We start from the raw sequence: 19079 nt of genomic DNA, 5'->3' as shown, positions 1-19079 counted from the left end.
GAGTATATGAGCTTTGTTTGCAAGCTAAAAACAAAGACAAAAGCAAGCAAAACTGCAACAAAAAGTAAAACCTGTCAAAAGTGGGTGTGAGCTTGCACTACTCACTAGCTTAGGTTATCGATCCCCAGCAACGGCGCCAAATGTTGGGAGACGTTGTAGCAATGACTTAATCGCAACCCACACAAAATTATCAATCTGTGGATCGGCAGCCCGGCTAGGGCATGGAAGCACGAGCATTGGATGAATAGAATAAGAGGATTCAAGAGAATACCTCACCAATGCAAGTAGAGATTAGCCATGGTAAGACTAACTTTAATCATACTCTAATCACTAATCAATCAACTCCTACACACATCAAGCCCATTGAAGTCCGACTTACCATAGACTAGAAACCCAAAGCACACTAATGATAAGCACACACCGATTGGCATGTGGTGATTGGAGAGGACAACACCAATGCAATTAGTGTGCGCTTATATTAGTGTGCTTTGGGTTTTTAGTCTATGGTAAGTCAGACTTCGGTAGGCTTGATGTGTGTAGGAGTTGATTGATTAGTGATTAAAGTATAATTAGAGTTAGTCTTGCCAAGATTAATCTCTACGTGCATTGGTGAGGTATTCTCTTGAATCCTCTTAATCTATTCATCCGATGTTCGTGCTTCCATGCCTTAGCCGGGTTGCCTATCCACGGATTGATAATTTCGTGTGGGTTGCGATTAGGTCGTACAACGCCTCCCAACATATGACCTAAGACCATAGATCCCCTCGAAAAACGAAGTGCCAAATAGTTTCAAGGGGAATCTTGCTAACTAATAATATAATCTATTCAGATGTTTGCCAGTGATATATGTCAAATAAAATAGTAGGGAAAAAGAACAAATAGATAAAAATTGATGGATGTGGAAACTTTTGATGGTTTAAGCCTTAGATGTCGTGGATTGTTTATTTTTTGGATTTGAGTCTATAGGAATATAGTGATTGCTTCTCTGTTTCCCTCGAACTCAACATGTGTGTGTTCCTCCATATGCCCTCGCATAAGCTCGTTTATGCGACTTGCCCTAGCAAGTTTGGTCCACACCGGAACTATTTGACTACTCGTTTTCTAGAGGGGATCTATGGTCATATCTCATTCTTGATCATGGGACGTTAGATCCAGTGGGGGGGGGGAGGGGATATGGGTTGGACAAGGTTTGAACGCATAATCTCCTCATCACAAGGCATATGTCTTACCATAACCCTTGTGCACACGCTTTGCTATGCAAGAAAAATAGTAGCATTATATTGAATAGTTTCGGCCAAGTTAGCCTCGAGTTTACACCCAAGTCCACATTCGCCTGAGTTTACACCTAGTTTACATCAAGTTCACATTTGGGATCAATGGTTGTGCTCTTCTTCAACACACAATGCCGACTTTCAACTATAGATCCCTTCTAGCATTGCGGTGTCAATTAGTAACAAGGGTGGCCAACCCCTACACCTTCCGTCTGCTATTGTGATGGCCAGCCTCTACCCCTTGCATCTACTCACGTCAGTGGCCGGCCTCTAGCCCTCGGCATCCACTCGCGCCACCCTTGTGTGCCTTTGGTAGTAGAAACCTTCAATTTTATCAAGAAATTAATGGATAGTCTAAGACTAGAGCCATTCAAAAAATTTAATGTCTAACATTGTGCTAGATACGTTGGCCATTTGATAGCATTTTAAAGCTTAGAGGGAATATAAAGTTTTTGTGTTATAGTAAAACTCTTTGATGATAAAGAAACGTGTTGAACATGCCAAAGTAAAACATTGTTGAAGACACGTGATCTACACGCTGCACGTTGCACATTACAACTTTTCAGGGCACGAATTTGTGTATAGCAATATATTATATACTGTCTTATGTAAGGCAAATCCATTGAAATAGCTTGAGACTTGCCTACACTTGATCCTACAAATCTGCTACAGGCTGAAACAAGGGTCCTCTTATGAAGTATTAGACAAATTCTCACATTACATGTTGCAACGACATCATGATCTGTTGCGAGGGAGGGACCACATGCCTAGCGAGGTACGGTTAGGGGCATAACAGGTAAGGGCCAACACTCGCCTGCCCCCAACTGCACCTAGCTAGGCATGTGGTCCCAACCCGAGCAGGAGATCATGATGTTGAACACTATAGGGAAAGATATGGAGAAAAGAGCTTCACTCCCACATGGGAAAATGTCAAAAACTTCTTAATTAACATGGCCCCTTTACCCTTTACCCTACAAAGTTTTGATCTTGTTTGCATGCTCTTGCATATGAGCGGTTGTGAAAAGTTCACTCTCTTTATACATACATAAGCAGTAGCATACTTTGAATCTAATTGCACCACGTTTTCTTTCAAAAGGCCCCAGCTTCATGTTTCCTCACTTTAAACAAGCACGCAGAAAAGCAAACCAAGCTGTAAGATAACTACCTATTAAGAGCCCCGTCCTGCCAGGCGCATAGGGGGGCTACAGGCGTTGGGTGCACTGCAGAGAATGGTCTCGCCTAGCTTCTACAGCCATGAAAACTTCTCTTCCTCCCAACCCCTCGTGCCGCTGGGTGGGACGGGACTCTAAAGCCTTTTTCATGATTACCAATTCCTTTTCAAAGTGCCCAGCTCCTCCAAAAAGATCCACCATACAGCTGTGATGCTCTCTTTAAAGGGGACAATCCCATATCTGCTCCTCCACTAATAATACAAGCAAAAGTTATAGCATCTAGAGAGGCTTCCTCTTGCTGCATCAGCCTTTCAAACTTCAAACAAGCAATTGCTTCTCTTCCCTTCCATTGTTTGCAATATTTGTACTGTTGATACATTCCAGGAAGCGATATCATGAACCACCAGCTTGTCCAAAACTTGTTGAGCCTTCATACACGTTTTTCGCATCTCGCATACATATCCACAAGTATGTTTCGAAGTACGCCATCCAAGAAACCATTTCGTACAATCTCCCCATGTATTTCTTCACCGAGAGCAACTGCTAACAGGCTGCCCGAAGCTTGAAGGATGGAAGCTGATGTCCCCACATATGGAGAGATGGCCCTAATGTTTCATCCTCTCAAAACAAGTAAGTATTTGAGTTTCTTGTCGACATTGACAATAACCAACAGTTAAAGTAGTCCAGACAACTATGTCCTTACTACAAGTCTGTACACTTCTTGTCATACACACATAACCAGTACACTTAGGATACATATCCACCAATGCATTACATAGCATTGTATCACCTTCCAATAGACCCTTCTGAGCAATCTTCATATGAATTTCTTGCCTTTGTTAGCTGCTGTAGCTGCTGGTAATAGGTATGCTACCACAGACTTTCAGGGCCCATGCAAAAGGTCAATCCATTGAGCAAATAGCCGTCACATTATTAATTCGTTCAAAGCACCTAAGAGCATCTTCTCCACATCCATGCTGGCAGTAACCTGCGATCAATGCATTCCAAAACTCTGTGATCTTTGATCTAAGCTCCATCAAAAACTTGTTCTGCCTTCACAAATGCCTCCCATTTTTGCTTACATACCCTCAAGGGCATTGCCAAGCACGTTATCAGCATACATGTGAATGTCAATGCATCTTGAGAGAACCCCTTCTGCTGCATACATTCTAAGGTTCCAAGGGTCTTTTTAGCGCATTCCTTGAGCAGGAAACTAGAGCAATCTCGTCAAAGCTGTTGACAACAATCATCGGCCTTGCGGAGCTTCATCAAAGACTCCATCTGATGTTTTGTTCATAGAATCAAAACGTTGAACAGAGAGCCAAGGTGAGGCTTGGATGGCTTAAAGCTATCACTTGAGGCTAGATGATGAAGGCGCTAGGTAGTTGATGCTCCAGGAGAGAGTGCTTGAGGCGCAAAAAGCTCAAGAAAGCATGCCAAAGAGGGTCTCGCGGTAGCACTATGAAAGAGCACACACAAGGTGAAGGCGATGAGGCTATGGAGGTGTAAATGCCTTGCTGAGAGCCTCCCGAAAGCGCACTGTGTGCCGACACCTTCATTTCTGTAGTCTAAGACGATGTCTCTAGGCCCGTGTCACACACGCGCGGAAGGACTTGGGCGGTGTCCCTGTTTTTGGCCTGCCGAAAGGGCAATGGCTGTAGAGATGCTCTCTCTTTTCGTTGACTGAAACGAGGAAAAAAAGTCGAGTTGTATTTTCAAGCATTTTTCAACAGCCAAAAATGTTGATTGGTTGAAATAAAATAGTGGGCACTCATTTAAATGACTCGTGTGTAAATTTAATGATGGACTTTACAAGTGTCTTGAGTTTTGAAATAGGAAATGAATGCTCGTTAACCAAGGAACACGTTATGCATGGTAACAAAAAGGGTAATAACGTTTTGTAACTACATCAAGCTGCGGGATTTTGTGAGGTCGAATACATAATAATCATAAATCAGTGCCGAATGTTGATAAATGAATTGAGAAGGGGGTACAACGCAGATTGAGGTATTCATGCCAGCTCTTGAGTACATTAATATATTACCTTCCATCATAACAATGACAAGCAGAGTTGATCTTCCGAGGGAGAGTCACAAGCTTAAGAGAGTGACTCGTACACTAGACTCGGATCAACAGCCAACATAATACACTAGAGCTAAGATTATGGTTATGTTGGCTCTGGGGGCAGGGTCACGACAAGGTGTTGAAAGCAGAGCGACGCTCAGCCATGGGTAGTCCCATCCACTACACCATAGAAACGGATGGGGGGCGTTGTAGAACTCCACTGCAGGGTGTGCGAGAGCGTGGACCAGGTGAAAATCTTGTTGCAACTCGTCGATGATAATCATTTCACAATAGCCAACCTTTTGAAGGTGGCCGACATATCGAGCGACAAGACAAAGCTCCTAGAGAGCATGCACTTGACTACTCACTATGTTTTCCTGGTGGTGTACGTGAGTCGCATAAGCACCGTTGAGACGCTTACGGATGATCCATCGTTCAAAACGATGAGCGTTTATTACGCTCTCTCTCTCTCTCTCTCTCTCTCTCTCTCTCTCTCTCTCTCTGAGCCTGTGCTACATGTAGGATGTTCAATTTCCAATGTCGATGCCAGACTTTGGGAAGGCGCATGGGGACTCGTTTGTGAAGGCCCTCGTTACGGGCGTTGACTGAGTGGGGAGCTTCACGTACTACACACAGACAGCTCGAGAGAAGAGAAGCGCAGCGCAAATGAAGGTGGCAGGCGTGTGCGGTAGCTCAATATGGGCCATGAATGATCCCAGAGAGGTCACCTAATAAAAATGTAACCTATCACGTGAGTTCAACAGAAGGGTATTTAAAGTTCTTGAAACTTACATAAATATATATACAGAAGGGCATTATTTTTTCAAATTTAAAAAAAAACTTACAGATTTTAAAAGAAAAGGGTACACTATATTCTTAACAAAATTCACAGATAAGGGGTTTTACAAACATGCCTTGAACGCACGTGATATGGTAGTTTTACACATAGTGAACCCCCCGAGTGAATGATAAGAAGATGCAAGAATTCAACAAGTATATGAAAGTGCAAGTGGGCTTCCACCAGTGCTTGCAAGGGGTGTACACAGCTACACCTATTCTCGGGCCCTCCAACATGTTACGCTTTGCACTTGACAGCTTTCCTACCCTTAATATTGATAGCCCGGTTATCCTACGCCGCGAGTTGCTGGGCTACGAGGACCTGCCGTTCTTTGGATCAACGCTTGGTGCAATAGACCGCAACCGATACATGTTTTCAAGCTGTGGTGACTTTATTCTAGTCTACCATTCTGCTCCATACTCTAACATAATTTTTAGTCTCACTTTGTAGCCTCCCCCCCCCCCCCCCCCCCCCCCCCCCAAAAAAAAAAAAAAACCCAAAAGAAACAAGTAAAAGGGTCACGATTTCATTCTAAAACAATAAGAAAGTGTTAAAATCATTCCGGTTAAGTTTAATTGGAATCATTGTCCGAGAAAGGATTGCCTTGAGCCGGTTGAAAATCAAGACTAGCCGGTTGGGTAAAGGGAAGAAAAATCGATGAAATATGTAAGAAAAAACTTCAAAAATCATGCAAATTTTAAAATTTTCTACTAGTATTTCCGATTTGCTTCTTTGCGAGGAGAAAACTCGATCGACGACTGCTTAATAAAAGATTCTTTCCCAAACACTAACTAGAATTTAGCTATAGAATGCAAGAAAAGTCAAGTCATGTGAGAATGTGAAAAGAAAGGTGAAATAAAAAGAACTCATTAATATATATGTGTGTGTGTATAACTGCGTTTACTTAAACAATAAGACATAAATGAACTTTAACATTCAAAAGACAGCTTGCTTTTGAGAAAAGGCAATGATTACTACAAAAACAACTCAATCTTAGAATTATCTTTGTACATGGCATGTAAGAATGAGACCTCATTCTAGTATACAATGATAGTAACGGGGGTTTCTAATCACTGAGCAAAAAAAAACGAGCGAAGAAAAATCCGAGCAAATTGATCCAATAGCAACAATGGTGAAAGGCAAAAAATTATGCCATGCCCATTACTTTCACTACCACAAATTTAACACTCAATCGACAAAAAATGAGGTTTTAGAACCATTATGAAAATTGAATACTCTGGACACAAGCAATCTCTTCATACTTGAAACATATATAATTCAATTCCATGTGGCATACCTCCTCTCAAAAATAAACCACCAAAAATTTGCCACCTAGATTTTGCAACCCCTTGGAGAATCGTTTTCGTCCTCGAAAACGAACGTAGGAAAATGTTTCTTAAGTGCGGAGACATTCTCCTATGTAGAACCTTCTTCAGGTCTATCTAGCCATTTTACCAACACCTGTCGTCTGACATGATGTCTGGTGTGAAGCTCATGAGAATCCAAAATCTTTTCGGGCTCATGAGAGATGCTTGGCGGTTCGATAAGGTCAAGTAACACACTTGTGTCAATGATATTATCATTCTGTCCTAGCTGTTTTCGTAACTGCTAACATGAAAAACAAGATGAACTCGTGAGTGCTCTGGAAGAGCTAACTTACAGGCCACTTGTAAGTTTGAGAATGGTAAACGGTCCACAATAGCGTGGTGAAAGTTTAGCAAATTTTCCTGTCTTTAGACTTTTTGAATGCTCCGGAACTTTGAGGAAAACCTTGTCTCCTTCTTCGAAAGTAGCAAGACGATGATGCTCATCTGCGTACTTCTTATATCGATCTTGAGCTTGCTTAACATTTTGTCGAGCAACTCTAAGCATGTCAAAGTGGTCTTGGATAAAATCCTTCGCTTGCTGTATCTTCTCCTTAGCCAACCCCACCGTAACGGGTGTCTAGGTTGAAATCCATACAAAAGCATAAATGGACTAAACCCTTAGTCACATACTTTGAACTATTATAAGCAAATTCCAATATAGGTAAGTAGTCTTCCCAATTGGTTTGCTTCTTGCTAATGTACGCTCGTAGCATATCCTCTAGCACTTGATTAACTCTTTCTATTTGACCATCCGTTTCTAGATGATCAGCCATACTTAGATTTAGTTTCCAACTTTTGGAACACACTTCTCCAAAAGCGATTATCGAACTTTCGATCTCTACCACTAATGATACTAGCTGGAAGACCGTAGAGTTTATATATGTGCTCTACAAATAGCCATGCTAATTTCGGTGTCTTAACCGTAGTCTTAGTGAGAATGAATTGACCCATCTTGGTAAGACAGTCTACAATTATCCTTATGGCATCATGGCCACGATTTGTAGTAGGTAGTCCTACTACAAAATTCTCGCCCACTTACCTTGTGGAATCTCTAAAGGATGTAAAAGGCCACCTACCTTGAGACGCTCTGCGTTATTAACTTGGCACTGTTGGCAGTTTAGTGCGTACTCTTGAACATCATGATGTAAGTCCGGCCAATAAAATTGCCGTCGAATTAAAGCATACGTCTTACAAATACCTGGATGACCAGCACTTGGACTATTGTGACACTCAAATAAGATTTGGCGCCTAGTGTCTGAGTCCTTTGGCACACATACTCTACCTTTGTGGAGTAAGTAGCCATCATCAATGGAAAAATTCTTCCATCGCTTAATCTCTTCCTGAGTAGGGGTGGAGCTCTGTGTGTTGGAGTGTTTATTTGCGCGTACAGAGACATGTTGATCTGGTTGTACAGAGACATGTGAGTGGGAGGGATCCCTTTTTAAAACTGCACTTCACACTTTAGCATATGATTGATCTTGTGCACACTTGCCACGTAATGACTCTAAAAATCCACTCTTTATCTTCGTGAAAGCAAGTGAATTAATATGAGGCATCCAACTTAGTGCATCCGCTACTACATTATATCACCGCTTGCAATATCGTATCTTACAATCATAATCTTGAAGGATTTTGGCCCATCTAGCTTTACGGCCCTTCAAGTCCATTTGAGTAGTAAAACATTTGATACTCTCATGGTCAAAAACTACTTCAAACTCGGCGCCATATAAATAGTGTCGCCACTTTCGTAAAGCATGAATTATGACATAGAGCTCTCTCACATAGACATAATAATTATGTTGAGCTCTATCTAACTTTTTACTTTCAAAGGCTATAGGTCTTCCCTCCTGGAGAGGTACCACACCAATTGCTTTATCACTAGCATCAGTCTCTACCACAAACGGCTTAAGTGGATCGACGATTGGGAGGATGGGAGCAATGGCTATAGCTACCTTGAGTTTTTCGAAACTACGCTTTTGGGCTTCTTCCCAAGAAAAGGTCTTACCTTTTGCTTTAAGTTGATCCGTCATAGGAACATCAATTTTGGCATAATCATAGATATGCTGTCGATAAAATCTAGCCATGCCTAAAAATATTTGAAGCTCCTCAACCGTGTTGGGATGTGGCCATCAAAGAATGGCAGCGACCTTGTCAATGTCCATTTTGATGCCAAAATAAGAAATCACATGACCGAGGTAATGTATCTCTGTTTTAAAGAAATCGCACTTGCTTTGCTTAGCATACAGTGCGTGAGATCATAGCTGTTCAAACACTAATCTTAAGTGTTCTATGTATTCATCTTCAGTCTTACTATAAATGAGAATGTCATCAAGGAAAACCACAACAAATTTTCCAAGATAGGGACGTAAGATACTATCCATGAGTGTCATAAATGTAGCTGGAGCATTGGTTAGACCAAAAGGCATAACCAAAAATTCAAAATGCCCGATCCGTGTTCTAAAGGTAGTTTTAGAGATATCTTGCAGTAGGATACGGACCTGGTGGTATCCTGAACGAAGATCTATCTTTGTATAGTATCTTGCCCCGTGGAGTTGATCAAACAACTCATCCACTCGAGGCAGAGGATACTTGTTCTTGATGGTTATCGCCTTTTATCCGCGATAATCTACGCACATGCGCATAGTACCATCTTTCTTTTTTACCAATAGAATTGGTGATGCCCAATGCGAAGTGCTAGGTCTAATAAAACCACGAGCAAGGTAGTCAGCCAACTGACTCTCAACCTTCTTGGCTTCTTTAGCACTCATAAAATAAGGTGGTTTACTCACCGGTTTAGTGCCTGGCAAGACATCTATGCCATGCTGCACATCACGTGTAGGCGGTAAACTCGGTGGTAAATCACTTGAGAACACATCACTATAGTCCATGAGTAAGTGAGTCAGCTTTTGCCGTGCAAAAGGAGAAAGTAAACTAGAGTTATGTTGGGGTGGAGAATCTTGTAATGTTTGTTTTATAGCAGTTGCACGTTGCTCTATAGAATTAAAATTGAGATCACTTTGCTCGTTAGATTTGTTAACACTTTTCTTATCATTAGAACTCTTTGCACTTTGCATACCATTACTAGAATTCACCGCACTTTTCTCTTGAGAATTCACAAGACTTGGAGACAAGCAGTAACACAAAAAGACTTCATCTATTAAATCTTCTTTTTGCAAAATAGAAAGCTCGGTTGTACATATAAGAGGTGCAGATGGTATATTTTTCTCACTAAGCAAAAGCACATATTTACCATTGTCCATGAAGGATAAGGAGTTGTGTTCATAACTACTGTGCAATGTGTTTCCTAAACCACGCAGTCACTCCCGTCCTAAAACTACATCAGCATGGTCCATGTTCATAACTTGGAAGTCAAGGGTCATCGTATGATCTTGAACAATAAGCTCAACCCCTTGAACTACCGTGTCCCATACTTCTTTATCATTCCCAGACATCTGCTCCACCACATACTTGTGAGAGCAGGGAGTCTGTGTAATCTTCAATTTCTTGACTAGCTTATAGTTCAAGAAGTTATGAGTTGTACCATCATCCACTAAAATACGAAAACGTTGTCCGTTAATAGTGCCATGCATGCGAATCAAATCATGGGGGCCAAAGGTGGGTTACCACATTGAAGCAGGTACACAACACTTGTGCTTTTCTTCCATATGAAGAACCTCTACAGCACAATATTTAGGAGATGAATATAATGTGAGGCGTTGCACCGTGTGCATTGCCTTTTCTTTGCCTTACAAAAGAGGACAATCTTTCTTGTTATGTTGGTCCGAAAGACATCTAAAACACAAATTGTGTTTCTTCGCACGCTCAAAATCAGTCGTGCTGAGAGATCCACGTGGAGTATCTCCTGAATGCTTAGGCTTCTTAGCCTCTTGTGGCCATGGAGAGGTAGATTGTCTCTTATTGCCTGGATTTGACATATATCTGCTAACAACTCCCACTGCAAAAGCAATATCAGGACGTGTAGCAATCATAGCATACATCAAACTCCCAACTGCAGATGAATAAGGCACTTGTGCCATTTTAGCCTTTTCCTCTTCAGACTTAGGGCAATCATCTTTAGAAAGTTTCACATATGGAGGCAATGGAGTACTCAATGCCTTCCCCTTCTCCATATTGAAACGCTTGAGCACTTTAGCAATGTACTCAGATTGAGACAAATAGACCAATTTCTTGCATCTATCTCGCTTAATGCAAAGACCAATTTCTTGCATCTATCTTGCTTAATGCGCATGCCAAGCGTTTCAATATGGAGAAGGGGAAGGCATTGAGTACTCCATTGCCTCCATATGTGAAAATTTCTAAAAATGATTGCCCTAAGTCTGAAGAGAAAAAGTTTAAATGGCACAAGTGCCTTATTCATCTGCAGTTGGGAGTTTGATGTATGCTATGATTGCTACACGTCCTGATATTGCTTTTGCAGTGGGAGTTGTTAGCATATATATGTCAAATCCAGGCAAGAAACATTGGGAGGCAGTGAAAGGGGTTATGCGATATTTGAATGGTACAAAAGACATGTGCATTTGCTTTGGAAGAAAGGAGAAGAGAGGAGACACAGGTTTGGGTGGACTCCAAAGACAATAGTGTTAGGGTTATGAGTCCTTATTCTTTTATGTAGAATGAATGGTCAGTGTTAGTTCCCGGTAGTCTTCGGCCGCCCAACACTTAGGCGCAGGACATTGGGCTTTACTACCCCAACAATAGAAAGAGATATACCGCATTTACTTGATTAGTTTATAAGAGTTGTCTGACTAAATTTTACCACACTAAGTGAAAAAATGATATAATTGCTATATAAAATCTTGATGGAAAATAATTGAGAAGTAGGCACAAAATAAACTTTGAGCTAATTTTAGTATAAAGTCACTTGGATCAGAAGGAGTGGTGGCCTTCTGATCGAAATGATACATATGTAAATATCTGTTTAAGGTCTATAAAAAATTGGGTTATATAGAAACCATACATATAATAGCTACCATAATTCCAAGGGCTTATGGCCCTTTTTACAAGACTTTAAAGAATTTTATAAAGTTGAAATACATTTACACTTTGGACGTTTGTTTAAAGTAAAAAATGTTACCATATACATCTGGTAGTGATGTGTGTGAATACACTAGGACCGCTGGGGCATTTTTTCCCTCTTTAGGAGGTTTTTTCCCCCGTGCATTGTATATACGCCCATAACTCTAGGGCTATCAATCTTTCTATTTCACACTAAGTAACACACTCTCTATAGTGTTCCTTGAGCTTCCTTCGTCTTCTCCAAGCTGTGTGTGTTTCTCTGCAACCCTAATTCCAACAATTGGTATCAAAGCAGGTCACGTCCTCCCGGGCTTAGTCGCCAGCTGCTCTAGCACACGCCTGCTCACTTTCTCCGATTTCAGTGAGCTTTGGCGAGCGTTCGCAGGTCCACAAATATTTTGGGTAAGCTCGAAGAGCTTAGTCTGCTCAGAATTTTGATTTGGGCTCATTTTGGCCTCCGTTTCCACTACAAGCAGTACTCCACAGGCTATTTCGTCATTTTGTGCAGAACTTCTGTCAGTGCCATTTACTGCATAACAGGTGCCTTACAGTCTTCTACGGTTTGTGCTATCTAGCACAGGTTGTTCCCGCTCCGTTTCTCCTATTTTCGGGCAGTTTTCACATCAAGTGCAGCATTTACCATGGCTGACAACAACAACACAGATGTGTTCAAGATGTTTGCTGCTGAGGACAGGTTGGATGGGGACAACTACCCTATGTGGGCTTATATGATGCAACATGTTCTTGTGTCAAAGGGTGTCTGGAACATTGTGCAGGGCATTGATGTACGTCCTGGTTCTGAGGATGTAGGCGATGTTGAGGATGTTGCAGGTCTTGCTGCAAGGATTGCAACTGTTAGAGTTGTTTTGCCTACGACAAAACAAGCTCGTTGGGATGTTAAGGATGCGCAGGCTCATGCATTGATTGCGTTGTCTGTGACGCGCACCATTGTTCCTCACATCCGTTCAGCAAAATCTGCAAAATAGGCTTGGGATATTCTAGCAGGTCTTTATGCAAGCCGCAATGAGGCTAAAATTGCTTTGCTGCGTAAAGAGCTGGAGTCGAAGATTATGCATGAGGAAGATGATATGGACGCTTTCCTTGCTAGTGTCAGGGACATCAATGAGCAACTTATTTCTGCAGGTGAAGTTATTTTAGACAGTTCCCTTGTGCAGACTGTTCTTGATGCCTTACCAGATTCTTATCAGACTTTTTCTAGTACTTGGAGACTTATGACCCAAGGAAATCCTGAAGTTGTCAAGTTTGATGCATTATGCACACTGCTGTTGCAAGAGTCACTTTCCAGAAAAAATAGGACTAGACAGCGTGCAATTGAACAGACTTTTATTGCTTCTCAAAGAAAGGGTGGTAATAGCAATGCAGCCACTTCTTATGGTTCTGCTGCGAGTGGCAAAAATTATGTTCCTAATGCTTTTGCTGGCAGCAATTCGTCTGGAAATTTTGGTGATGAGGGCAGAAAAAATATGCGTTGCCATTATTGGAAAGCTAATGATCACTTGATCAAGTCGTGTCCTAAGTTAAAAGCCAAAGAGGCTAAGAAGAAAGAGAGTGGTTCCACTGCAAATGCTCGTTCCACTACAAATGCAGCCATTGTTGACTCTTCTGTGAAAGGAGACTGTAATGCTGATGTTGATGCAGAATGGGCTTTTAGTGCAGAGTGCACTTACAATCCTGATGTCCATGATGCATGCTTGTCAGTTGCTGCAGATTCACATGTGTGGTATTTCGACAGTGGTGCTACAAAGCACATCACCTCACATCGTGAATTGTTTACCTCTCTTGAGTCTGTCCCTCATGGGAATTCAGTCACTTGTGCCAACAACGCCTCTTATCCAGTTCAGGGAGTTGGAAAGATTGTGCTCACTGCTGCTAATGGCAGTTCCTTCACACTTGTTGATGCACTTTATGTACCTGGGATCAAGAAGAATCTCTTGTCTGTATCTGCACTTGCTAGACTTGGACTTGTAGTCAAATTTGTGGATGACCGATGTACAGTTCATGATCTCAGTTTTGGTGATGAAATTGTTGCATCTTGCCTTCTGTGCCGTGGGCTGTATAAGCTCACTTTGTATGACAAGTGTGGATAAAATTTTGCAAATGTTGTTGCAGATTCAAGGGCGATTTCAGATGCAAAACTTTGGCATGCACGTTGTGGTCATTTGAATTTTGCCAGTTTGCTGCGATTGTAGAAATCTGATATGGTTGCTTCTTTACCACCTCTTGAAGCACCTACCAAACATGTTTGTGAAGGCTGTATTTTGGGTAAGATGCAGCGTTCTAAATTTCCAAAGGATGGTTCAGTCCGGGCACATGCAGGTTGCAGCTTGTGCATAGTGATGTTTGTGGGCCCATGCAAACTCCGTCCTTGGGCAATTACCTGTACTTCGTGACTTTCATTGATGATTACTCTAGGCATGCATGGGTATTTCCGCTTGAAGCGAAGTCTGAAGTCTTTATGTGCTTCAAAAAATTTCTCGCTATGGCTGAAAATGTCTCGAAATGTACTATGGGCACCCTTCGTTCAGATCGAGGGGGGGAGTATATGTCTCATGAATTTAATGCATTTCTGGCTAGTCGTGGAATAAAACACCGATGTACAGTGCCTTATACACTTCAGCAAAATGGTGTTGCTGAGAGGAAAAACAGGTCACTTACGGAAATGGCACGATGTATGGTCAAAAGTCAAGCTTTACCGCATTCTTTTTGGCTTGAGGCCATCATGTGTGCCACTTATGTACTTAACAGGTGTCCTACGAAAGCTTTGCAGTCTATTACTCCATATGAAGCATGGCATGATAGAAAGCCTTCTATTGAGCACATGCGTGTTTTTGGCTGTTTGGCATATGCTTTGGTGCCACAAGTGCAGCGCAGAAAATTGGATGATAAGGCTGTCAAATGTATTTTTGTTGGTTATAGTGCTGAAAGCAAAGGTTATAGGTTGTATCATCCGCAAATAAAACGTATACTGGTTTCTCGGGATGTAGTGTTTGTGGAAGATTCTGTTCATCCCTTGCTGTCCTGTACTAGAGACAGTAATGTAAGCTCACAGGACATTTATGACACTTTGTTGCCTCTTTTTAGTGGTGGAAATACGAATGTAAGTTCCAATGAGGCAAATGTACAGCCTATGGGGGTTTCTGAAAATGTTTTAGATCAGCCTATTACTGATGTAGATGTACATGATGTACTTGATGAGGAAAGGGCTGAAAATCAGCAAGCTAGAGGTATGCCAAAATGGCTAGTGCACACTTTGCGTGACAGTAAATTGGATGCACCTTTGTCTAGTCGTACTCGTTCAGGCTCTCGCCATGCATCTTATGCATTAGATTGTTATGCTTTGGCTATGTCTAGCTTACATGATGTTGAGGAGCCTCTGACTTTTGATGAAGCACAAAATTCATAAAATTGGATGGCTGCCATGCAATCAGAATATGATGCACTTATAGAAAATGACACATGGACTTTATGTGATTTGCCTCCTGGCAAAAAGGCCATTGGTACAAAGTAGGTTTACAAGTTGAAACGCAAGCCGGATGGTGAGATCGATCGTCATAAGGCTCGACTTGTTGTAAAGGGTTATGCATAGCAAAAAGGCATAGATTATGAAGAGACTTTTGCTCCCACTTGTCGTATGACTACTGTGCGTTTTCTATGTGCATTGGCAGCTCATTTTGGTTGGGATGTACATCAATCAGACATTGTTACTGCTTTCTTGAATGGTGACATATTTGAGGAAGTTTATGTAACGCAGCCTCGCGGTTTTGTCATAAAAGGACAAGATGACAAAGTGTGCAAATGTAACAAGGCTTTGTATGGGTTGAAGCAATCTCCTCGTGCTTGGTATGAGAAAGCTGACACTCATTTGGTCAAACAAGGCTTTCGTAACAGTCCAACAGAAAGCACATTGTATGTAAAGTGTGAGGGTGATGTGTTGATGATTTGCTGATCACTGGACCAAATGAGAGACATATTGTTGAATTTAAGGCTGATTTGAATGCTACTTTCAAGATGAAAGATTTGGGGCTCTTGCATCATTATTTGGGCATACAGTTTAAGCAGTGTGATGGTGGTATTTCCTTGTGTCAGAAAAGTTACATAGAGACATTGCTATGTGAGTTTGGACTTAAGGATTGCAAACCTATTGCCACCCCCTTGGAAACAGGTTTGAAGTTGAGTCTACATGATGCTGGCAATCCTGCGGATGTCACTCTTTACCAAACTACTGTTGGCTGCCTCATTTATGTATGCAACACGAGGCCGGATATTCAGTTTGCAGTCTCACAGGTCGGCAGATTTATGCATAGCCCAGGGTCTAAGCATTGGCAGGCTGTCAAGAGGATTTTCCGCTACCTTAGTGGTACTTTACATCTTGGCTTGTTTTATCCCAAGGGGGGATCATTGCTGCCAGACTTACATGCTTTTTCGGACTCAGATTGGGCTGGTTGTTTTGACACGAGAGTGTCCACAAGTGGTTTTTGTTTCATGCTTGGCAGTTCATGTATATCATGGTTGAGCAAGAAGCAACCTACTATGGCCACTTTGAGTTGTGAGGCTGAGTACAGGGCAGTCTTCACAGCTACGGTTGAGTGTGTATGGCTCAGACGCCTTATGGCGATTTGGGTGTTGGACAGGACACTGCCAACACTATCTACACTGACAGTCAGAGCGCATTGGCAATTGCGAGGAACCCAGTTTTTCATGCTCGCACAAAGCACATTGAGGTGCATTACCACTATGTCAGGGAGAGGCTCTCAGCAGGAGAGATCAGCTTATCTTATGTGCCAACACAGGACAACATTGTAGATCTTTTCACAAAGGCATTGTCTCGTGAGAAGCTTGAAGCTTTCCGAAAAGCTTTGGGATTACTCCCCTTTGTGGATTGATCCTGTCCTTAGGGCATGGCACTTCCCTTTACTCATGTGCCAGCTCTCGTTCACCGCATCACTCCAGGGGGGATTTGTTACCATATACATGTGGTAGTGATGTGTGTGAACACACTAGGACTGCGGGGGCATTTTTTCCCTCTTTAGGAGGTTTTTCCCCCCGTGCATTGTATATACGCCCATCACTCTAGGGCTATCAATCTTTCTATTGCACACTAAGTAACACACTCTCTATAATGTTCCTTGAGCTTCCTTCGTCTTCTCCAAGCCGTGTGTGTTTCTCTGCAACCCTTATTCCAACAAAAAAGTTGTAAGTTGGACATGGATAACAACTAATATAGTCCGTTGACACCTGTAAAACGCATTCAAAACTAATGTATCTTTTGTCTTGATTGATTGATGCAGGTGAGGACTCTATCCTTTCTTGGATTTTGAAAAGCTTGAAGCAAATGTTTGTCCATGATTACACTAGCTCATACTACTTGGGAAGTACTTCTTTAATGGGTTACTAACATTGTATACTAGAATGAGGCCTCATTCTTATATGACATGTACAAAGAAAATTCTAAGACTGAGTTGTTTTTGTGCTAATCATTGCCTTTCTCTAAAGGCAACTGTATTTTGAATGTTAAAGTTGATTTATGTCTTATTATTTAAGTAAAAACAGCTACACACACGTCCTATACGTAAGGTTTTTTCATTCTTTTTGGAAAAACCAGAACGCTGGATTTGTAAACTAGTTTGAATCTTAGCTTAGGTTGGACCCACTGCCTATAATATATTTTTTTGGTTAGAAGGTGTTAGGTGGTCCTTCAAAGGCTAATATTATGGATACCTGCTCATGGCTATTATAGTCTCTGACTTTGCTGGTTTAAGGATTGTAGGCCCAACCTACAGGACTAATTGTATATTTTCTTTCACGATCACAAACATTTTAAATTGACAGATCGCATGAGAGTAAACCACGACTCGGAGAAGCATACAAGGATTTTAGAACAATCAGGTATACCAGTTAGACAAATAGAAATTGAATCTTTTTGGTGTGGACCATCACTCTAGGTTTTACCTAAAAAATCCTCTCTTGCACCAATTCTTAGTGAAACATGGGTCTATCTGGCTAATCTTCCTGCCTCCACAATTGAGGATTGTAGACTCAGAATTTTGAAGGGAGGACAGTTCTTAGACAAAGGAGAACTCATTAAAGCCTCCTTCAACCTTAACCTTATTGACCATTCCAGATGCTCTTCCAATAAAGGTCTACACATTCGGACAAAAGGGAACATGGAGTTTTCTAAAAGTAATCCTGACTTCTACACAAAATCTATCTTGAATGTTTTTTGATCGTATGTTAAATGTGCATGCAAATTTCTTGACCCTAAAGCATCATGCGAATCCAACATTATGTGGTTTGACCATTCTCTCTAGTTTATCCTCAACCATCTGGACCAGCTCTTCCCCGAGAAGTCGGTGGACTTTCATCTATCCCTTATTTGTTCTTGGTTAGGTGGCCAGGCTAAACAATTCGTGATGGCTCAGATTACTTTCAATATTTTTTGTGGGCTTATGCTGGATATCCTTAAAGAACTGAAATATGATGAACTTGGGACTTATTTGACTACGTATTCAAACTACAAAGGTGTTAAGATTATCACCAGTTTACTCAAGCCATGTATTGAGGATGATGATTCCCCCTCACTGAAAAGACCTAACTCTCTAGCCACCCCCAACTCATTCACGTCATTTCTAACACTTAGCTCGTCCTCTAATTTTAGTAGAGGAAAATCTCGTAGCTTTACTAGGGGAAGAGGAAGAAACACCCCTATCCGGCATCTTCTTGACTTATGATCACTTATGTTGTGCAGGTTGCTATTGGCCCTTGTGGAAGGATGCATCTTACCAAAAAGACTTCTTGCAAAGAGTATATTACGAGCATTGACACCCAAAGACACTTTTTTTTGGGTGTTTTGACTTACATTTGAAAACCATTAAATACTTGATAATGTACTGATTGATTGGAAGTAGCAACAACCTATTAAGAATCTGGTTTACAGTAATGATTTTTTACGACAAAACACCGTTCCTGCTTGTGCTTGTGATAAATATATCCCCTTTTGTAAAGATTTTGATACTTATGGCAAGCATGTCTGGACTTAACCACATACCCATTTTTCCTAAAAACCCATATCTCGCTTTATTAGCTTTACTTTGTTGTTTAACTGACCTTATCAGTACTCTTCGACTGGAGAAGACAGCCCTAATGGACTTAGCAAAATTGGTTGAAAAATGTTTTTTTCAAAAAATCTCGCTCTTACCATATAAATGGTTATCTACTGAAAGCACATGGATCACACCACAACTGGCTATTGAATTTCAAAAGCTTTCACAGGACTGGTTTATATTAGGGCTGGATAAAAGTTCAAACTGTC

The 19079-nt window shown here is 41.4% G+C and overlaps 1 long non-coding RNA gene across 2 annotated transcripts; it reads left to right on the top strand.

Moving 5' to 3' along the window:
- Window positions 1-822: 822 nt before the first annotated feature.
- Window positions 823-18812, top strand: LOC147444692 (uncharacterized). 2 transcript variants are annotated; one of them, XR_015190058.1, is made up of 2 exons: window positions 823-3073; window positions 18516-18812. It is a non-coding gene; the product is annotated as an uncharacterized LOC147444692 (long non-coding RNA). The 2 variants fall into 2 exon arrangements; XR_015190057.1 differs by lacking the exon at window positions 18516-18812 and adding an exon at window positions 17059-18495 and having other exon boundaries at window positions 1723-3073.
- The last annotated feature ends 267 nt before the right edge of the window (window positions 18813-19079 follow it).

This window comes from Adiantum capillus-veneris, chromosome 13, assembly GCF_014529385.1.
Source record: "Adiantum capillus-veneris isolate H3 chromosome 13, ASM1452938v2, whole genome shotgun sequence".
Classification (NCBI taxonomy): Eukaryota; Viridiplantae; Streptophyta; class Polypodiopsida; order Polypodiales; family Pteridaceae; genus Adiantum; species Adiantum capillus-veneris.
The sequence above is the reverse complement of the archived record's forward strand: the minus strand, read 5'-3'. Positions and strand labels throughout refer to the sequence as shown.